Source organism: Aedes aegypti, chromosome 3 (genome assembly GCF_002204515.2).
Source record: "Aedes aegypti strain LVP_AGWG chromosome 3, AaegL5.0 Primary Assembly, whole genome shotgun sequence".
Taxonomy (NCBI): domain Eukaryota; kingdom Metazoa; phylum Arthropoda; class Insecta; order Diptera; family Culicidae; genus Aedes; species Aedes aegypti.
Window position 1 is genome coordinate 72,674,379 of NC_035109.1, and position 7,869 is coordinate 72,682,247.

Genomic DNA, 7,869 nt, shown 5'->3' on the forward strand with positions numbered 1-7,869 from the left:
GGAATACTGCAGCAAGATTGGACTCCCATCTACAAGCGATCAGTCAACGTCAAGCTAAGTAGCGCAATCAAATGCAAGCGGATACAATTCCCTGTAGCCAGTGCATGTGCTTTGACGATCCACAAATCTCAAGGAGGCACATTCCCCGAGATTGTTGTCGACTATGACAAAACCCAGGAGCAACAGTTGGTTTACGTCGCCATATCTCGTGTGAGCTCAATAGACGGCCTTTACCTTACGAACACCTCCAACTGTTTCATATTCCATCATGGAAAAGGTAGCAACACCCCTAAAATGAAGGAACTACGGGACGAGATTAAACGGTTAGAAAACCACAGGCTAATGACCCTCAGTGATGAAATGATCGCGTTTCTGGAAAATGGCGGAAATAACTCGACCGTCTTGATGAGCCTCAACGTTCAAAGCCTCAATGCACATTCTGAAGACATATCCACTGATCGGGTAATGACTCGAGCGGACATTTTGGCGCTAAGCGAAACGTGGATGGATAGCAATGTAACCACGCAGCTTGAAGGTACACTTAAAATACATAAAGTTCAATTTCAATGTTAATAATTTCCAACCATTTCTAAACAGGTTACAGATGCATATCCAAATTCAAGAGGGAAAATGCGAGAGCAGGAGGTGTGGCAATATTTGAAAAGGCCTCCGTCTCAGTGGCTTCAACACCGCACACAATTGAGAAATTGAGTGAGCAGCACGATCCCATTCTCAAAGAGGCTGAAAACTATGGGGACATTTGTGCCGCAGATATTGTAGTCGATGGGTGCAGTATGGTTTTATTCTGCATATATCTCTGCCCCAGCACAACGGTTAAATATGGCAAAGCCTTCATAGCCAGGCACCTGTATCACTACGTATCGCGAGATGTTCCAGTCATCGTTACAGGAGACTTTAATATTGATGTGTCAAAACAGGAGAACAGCGGCTTCGTTGAGTTCATGACACTGTTGGGGTTTAAACTTTCCTCCGATCCTAAGCTCCCAACCACACTGGGTGGCTCCTGTATAGACATGGTGTTCACTAGAAAAACCCCCGAACTGCCAACAAAGAGATACATCACCTATTTCTCATACCATCGCCCACTATTTAGCTTGCTCCCTGCCATAAGATAGTGATCTCCATCTTATCTAAGCTGTGATCGCTCATGCTAGTTCAACGATGTCAAGTTGTTCATTTGCTTTTAACCAAGATCCGACAGAGTTTGGATTCCGCACAAGGGATCTTCAACCCTTAAATAGCCGAGTATTCAAACTTGCCGATCATACGCTCCTTGCCTTCGTCACATCCGTTCCATCCAAGCAGTGTGGAAGAGGAAGTGAGATTTGGCAGATTACTGGTTCCGGTTCATTCTTCTGGTAATAAGATTCATTGATAGAGTTCACACAAAATGCCTAAAACATTGCTTCCATTTCTTCCAGAACCAACCGTGAAACCTTCGCCAATCGATGATATCCGTAATGGATTGTCTTCTTATTCTCGCAGTCGGGGCATCTCTGCCGGTTGAGGGCACCGGCCTTCCTCCGGTGGAGCTCTGCCTTGTTCTGACACCAACAAGCACTGATTACCTGCGTTGCGTTTGCGTGACGCATCCACAGATCCGACAGAGTTTGGATTCCGCACAAGGGATCTTCAACCCTTAAATAGCCGCGTATTCAAACTAGCCGATCATACGCTCCTTGCCTTCGTCACATCCGTTCCATCCAAGCAGTGTGGAAGAGGAAGTGAGATTTGGCAGATTACTGGTTCCGGTTCAATCTTCTGGTAATAAGATTCATTGATAGAGTTCACACAAAATGCCTAAAACATTTCTTCCATTTCTTCCAGAACCAACCGCGAAACCTTCGCCAATCGATGATATCCGTAATGGATTGTCTTCTTATTCTCGCAGTCGGGGCATCTCTACCGGTTGAGGGCACCGGCCTTCCTCCGGTGGAGCTCTGCCTTGTTCTGACACCAACAACAAGCACTGATTACCTGCGTTGCGTTTGCGTGACGCATCCACAGATTCGACAGAGTTTGGATTCCGCACAAGGGATCTTCATCCCTTAAATAGCCGCGTATTCAAACTAGCCGATCATACGCTCCTTGTCTTCGTCACATCCGTTCCATCCAAGCAGTGTGGAAGAGGAAGTGAGATTTGGCAGATTACTGGTTCCGGTTCAATCTTCTGGTAATAAGATTCATTGATAGAGTTCACACAAAATGCCTAAAACATTTCTTCCATTTCTTCCAGAACCAATCGCGAAACCTTCGCCAATCGATGATATCCGTAATGGATTGTCTTCTTATTCTCGCAGTCGGGGCATCTCTGCCGATTGAGGGCACCGGCCTTCCTCCGGTGGAGCTCTGCCTTGTTCTGACACCAACAACAAGCACTGATTACCTGCGTTGCGTTTGCGTGACGCATCCACAGATCCGACAGGGTTTGGATTCCGCACAAGGGTTCTTCAACCCTTAAATAGCCGCGTATTCAAACTAGCCGATCATACGCTCCTTGCCTTCGTCACATCCGTTCCATCCAAGCAGTGTGGAAGAGGAAGTGAGATTTGGCAGATTACTGGTTCCGGTTCAATCTTCTGGTAATAAGATTCATTGATAGAGTTCGCACAAAATGCCTAAAACATTGCTTCCATTTCTTCCAGAACCAACCGCGAAACCTTCGCCAATCGATGATATCCGTAATGGATTGTCTTCTTATTCTCGCAGTCGGGGCATCTCTGCCGGTTGAGGGCACCGGCCTTCCTCCGGTGGAGCTCTGCCTTGTTCTGACACCAACAACAAGCACTGATTACCTGCGTTGCGTTTGCGTGACGCATCCACAGATCCGACAGAGTTTGGATTCCGCACAAGGGTTCTTCAACCCTTAAATAGCCGCGTATTCAAACTAGCCGATCATACGCTCCTTGCCTTCGTCACATCCGTTCCATCCAAGCAGTGTGGAAGAGGAAGTGAGATTTGGCAGATTACTGGTTCCGGTTCAATCTTCTGGTAATAAGATTCATTGATAGAGTTCACACAAAATGCCTAAAACATTTCTTCCATTTCTTCCAGAACCAACCGCGAAACCTTCGCCAATCGATGATATCCGTAATGGATTGTCTTCTTATTCTCGCAGTCGGGGCATCTCTGCCGGTTGAGGGCACCGGCCTTCCTCCGGTGGAGCTCTGCCTTGTTCTGACACCAACAAGCACTGATTACCTGCGTTGCGTTTGCGTGACGCATCCACAGATCCAACAGAGTTTGGATTCCGCACAAGGGTTCTTCAACCCTTAAATAGCCGCGTATTCAAACTAGCCGATCATACGCTCCTTGCCTTCGTCACATCCGTTCCATCCAAGCAGTGTGGAAGAAGAAGTGAGATTTGGCAGATTACTGGTTCCGGTTCAATCTTCTGGTAATAAGATTCATTGATAGAGTTCACACAAATTGCCTAAAACATTTCTTCCATTTCTTCCAGAACCAACCGCGAAACCTTCGCCAATCGATGATATCCGTAATGGATTGTCTTCTTATTCTCGCAGTCGGGGCATCTCTGCCGGTTGAGGGCACCGGCCTTCCTCCGGTGGAGCTCTGCCTTGTTCTGACACCAACAACAAGCACTGATTACCTGCGTTGCGTTTGCGTGACGCATCCACAGATTCGACAGAGTTTGGATTCCGCACAAGGGATCTTCATCCCTTAAATAGCCGCGTATTCAAACTAGCCGATCATACGCTCCTTGTCTTCGTCACATCCGTTCCATCCAAGCAGTGTGGAAGAGGAAGTGAGATTTGGCAGATTACTGGTTCCGGTTCAATCTTCTGGTAATAAGATTCATTGATAGAGTTCACACAAAATGCCTAAAACATTTCTTCCATTTCTTCCAGAACCAATCGCGAAACCTTCGCCAATCGATGATATCCGTAATGGATTGTCTTCTTATTCTCGCAGTCGGGGCATCTCTGCCGATTGAGGGCACCGGCCTTCCTCCGGTGGAGCTCTGCCTTGTTCTGACACCAACAACAAGCACTGATTACCTGCGTTGCGTTTGCGTGACGCATCCACAGATCCGACAGGGTTTGGATTCCGCACAAGGGTTCTTCAACCCTTAAATAGCCGCGTATTCAAACTAGCCGATCATACGCTCCTTGCCTTCGTCACATCCGTTCCATCCAAGCAGTGTGGAAGAGGAAGTGAGATTTGGCAGATTACTGGTTCCGGTTCAATCTTCTGGTAATAAGATTCATTGATAGAGTTCGCACAAAATGCCTAAAACATTGCTTCCATTTCTTCCAGAACCAACCGCGAAACCTTCGCCAATCGATGATATCCGTAATGGATTGTCTTCTTATTCTCGCAGTCGGGGCATCTCTGCCGGTTGAGGGCACCGGCCTTCCTCCGGTGGAGCTCTGCCTTGTTCTGACACCAACAACAAGCACTGATTACCTGCGTTGCGTTTGCGTGACGCATCCACAGATCCGACAGAGTTTGGATTCCGCACAAGGGTTCTTCAACCCTTAAATAGCCGCGTATTCAAACTAGCCGATCATACGCTCCTTGCCTTCGTCACATCCGTTCCATCCAAGCAGTGTGGAAGAGGAAGTGAGATTTGGCAGATTACTGGTTCCGGTTCAATCTTCTGGTAATAAGATTCATTGATAGAGTTCACACAAAATGCCTAAAACATTTCTTCCATTTCTTCCAGAACCAACCGCGAAACCTTCGCCAATCGATGATATCCGTAATGGATTGTCTTCTTATTCTCGCAGTCGGGGCATCTCTGCCGGTTGAGGGCACCGGCCTTCCTCCGGTGGAGCTCTGCCTTGTTCTGACACCAACAAGCACTGATTACCTGCGTTGCGTTTGCGTGACGCATCCACAGATCCGACAGAGTTTGGATTCCGCACAAGGGTTCTTCAACCCTTAAATAGCCGCGTATTCAAACTAGCCGATCATACGCTCCTTGCCTTCGTCACATCCGTTCCATCCAAGCAGTGTGGAAGAAGAAGTGAGATTTGGCAGATTACTGGTTCCGGTTCAATCTTCTGGTAATAAGATTCATTGATAGAGTTCACACAAAATGCCTAAAACATTTCTTCCATTTCTTCCAGAACCAACCGCGAAACCTTCGCCAATCGATGATATCCGTAATGGATTGTCTTCTTATTCTCGCAGTCGGGGCATCTCTGCCGGTTGAGGGCACCGGCCTTCCTCCGGTGGAGCTCTGCCTTGTTCTGACACCAACAACAAGCACTGATTACCTGCGTTGCGTTTGCGTGACGCATCCACAGATTCGACAGAGTTTGGATTCCGCACAAGGGATCTTCATCCCTTAAATAGCCGCGTATTCAAACTAGCCGATCATACGCTCCTTGTCTTCGTCACATCCGTTCCATCCAAGCAGTGTGGAAGAGGAAGTGAGATTTGGCAGATTACTGGTTCCGGTTCAATCTTCTGGTAATAAGATTCATTGATAGAGTTCACACAAAATGCCTAAAACATTTCTTCCATTTCTTCCAGAACCAATCGCGAAACCTTCGCCAATCGATGATATCCGTAATGGATTGTCTTCTTATTCTCGCAGTCGGGGCATCTCTGCCGGTTGAGGGCACCGGCCTTCCTCCGGTGGAGCTCTGCCTTGTTCTGACACCAACAACAAGCACTGATTACCTGCGTTGCGTTTGCGTGACGCATCCACAGATCCGACAGAGTTTGGATTCCGCACAAGGGTTCTTCAACCCTTAAATAGCCGCGTATTCAAACTAGCCGATCATACGCTCCTTGCCTTCGTCACATCCGTTCCATCCAAGCAGTGTGGAAGAGGAAGTGAGATTTGGCAGATTACTGGTTCCGGTTCAATCTTCTGGTAATAAGATTCATTGATAGAGTTCGCACAAAATGCCTAAAACATTGCTTCCATTTCTTCCAGAACCAACCGCGAAACCTTCGCCAATCGATGATATCCGTAATGGATTGTCTTCTTATTCTCGCAGTCGGGGCATCTCTGCCGGTTGAGGGCACCGGCCTTCCTCCGGTGGAGCTCTGCCTTGTTCTGACACCAACAACAAGCACTGATTACCTGCGTTGCGTTTGCGTGACGCATCCACAGATCCGACAGGGTTTGGATTCCGCACAAGGGTTCTTCAACCCTTAAATAGCCGCGTATTCAAACTAGCCGATCATACGCTCCTTGCCTTCGTCACATCCGTTCCATCCAAGCAGTGTGGAAGAGGAAGTGAGATTTGGCAGATTACTGGTTCCGGTTCAATCTTCTGGTAATAAGATTCATTGATAGAGTTCGCACAAAATGCCTAAAACATTGCTTCCATTTCTTCCAGAACCAACCGCGAAACCTTCGCCAATCGATGATATCCGTAATGGATTGTCTTCTTATTCTCGCAGTCGGGGCATCTCTGCCGGTTGAGGGCACCGGCCTTCCTCCGGTGGAGCTCTGCCTTGTTCTGACACCAACAACAAGCACTGATTACCTGCGTTGCGTTTGCGTGACGCATCCACAGATCCGACAGAGTTTGGATTCCGCACAAGGGTTCTTCAACCCTTAAATAGCCGCGTATTCAAACTAGCCGATCATACGCTCCTTGCCTTCGTCACATCCGTTCCATCCAAGCAGTGTAGAAGAGGAAGTGAGATTTGGCAGATTACTGGTTCCGGTTCAATCTTCTGGTAATAAGATTCATTGATAGAGTTCACACAAAATGCCTAAAACATTGCTTTCATTTCTTCCAGAACCAACCGCGAAACCTTCGCCAATCGATGATATCCGTAATGGATTGTCTTCTTATTCTCGCAGTCGGGGCATCTCTGCCGGTTGAGGGCACCGGCCTTCCTCCGGTGGAGCTCTGCCTTGTTCTGACACCAACAACAAGCACTGATTACCTGCGTTGCGTTTGCGTGACGCATCCACAGATCCGATAGAGTTTGGATTCCGCACAAGGGTTCTTCAACCCTTAAATAGCCGCGTATTCAAACTAGCCGATCATACGCTCCTTGCCTTCGTCACATCCGTTCCATCCAAGCAGTGTGGAAGAGGAAGTGAGATTTGGCAGATTACTGGTTCCGGTTCAATCTTCTGGTAATAAGATTCATTGATAGAGTTCACACAAAATGCCTAAAACATTTCTTCCATTTCTTCCAGAACCAACCGCGAAACCTTCGCCAACCGATGATATCCGTAATGGATTGTCTTCTTATTCTCGCAGTCGGGGCATCTCTGCCGGTTGAGGGCACCGGCCTTCCTCCGGTGGAGCTCTGCCTTGTTCTGACACCAACAAGCACTGATTACCTGCGTTGCGTTTGCGTGACGCATCCACAGATCCGACAGAGTTTGGATTTCGTCAGTCAGTGATCTGTCTGGCCCTCATCGACTCTGCCTTGTTGATCATCACTGATTATAGCCCACACGAAAATCGACCCTTGAACTTGTTTGGAATAATATTCCCTGTTGAATATCATAGTCGATGGATTAATTCTATCGGTGTTGCAGTTTTGACCTAAACAAACGGCCCTTTTCAGGGCCACCAATATGTTAAAGAGTTGACGAATAAATATATTCCCTAGCAAATAAATTATAAACCCAAAACTGCTGCACAATATCGTACCCTAAATGTTACAAATACGTAATTAGAAATTATAAATGTTGAGATAGCAAACAGTTAAAATATAACCGTATCTCATTGAGATTTTTACCGCAGAGAATATCTTAAATCACAAGTTCACGAGCTTCATATATGTTGGAGAACATTTTCAGTAATTTGTTTTGACATACCGAACTAAGAAAGAAAGGGAATATATAATTGGAAAGTTATTTATCAAAGAATGTAACACACCAGTGGTTAGTATGCAACT

The 7,869-nt window shown here is 46.9% G+C and overlaps 3 long non-coding RNA genes across 3 annotated transcripts; all 3 read left to right on the top strand.

Moving 5' to 3' along the window:
- The first annotated feature begins 2,262 nt into the window (after positions 1-2,262).
- LOC110679422 lies at positions 2,263-3,864 on the top strand. Its single transcript, XR_002502477.1, has 4 exons — positions 2,263-2,603; positions 2,667-3,012; positions 3,076-3,418; positions 3,482-3,864. It is a non-coding gene; the product is annotated as an uncharacterized LOC110679422 (long non-coding RNA).
- A 31-nt stretch (positions 3,865-3,895) lies between these two features.
- LOC110679423 lies at positions 3,896-5,497 on the top strand. The gene is made up of 4 exons (XR_002502478.1): positions 3,896-4,236; positions 4,300-4,645; positions 4,709-5,051; positions 5,115-5,497. It is a non-coding gene; the product is annotated as an uncharacterized LOC110679423 (long non-coding RNA).
- Positions 5,498-5,538: 41 nt separating this feature from the next.
- Positions 5,539-7,665, top strand: LOC110678520. Its single transcript, XR_002501678.1, has 5 exons — positions 5,539-5,869; positions 5,933-6,278; positions 6,342-6,687; positions 6,751-7,096; positions 7,160-7,665. It is a non-coding gene; the product is annotated as an uncharacterized LOC110678520 (long non-coding RNA).
- Positions 7,666-7,869: the final 204 nt, after the last annotated feature.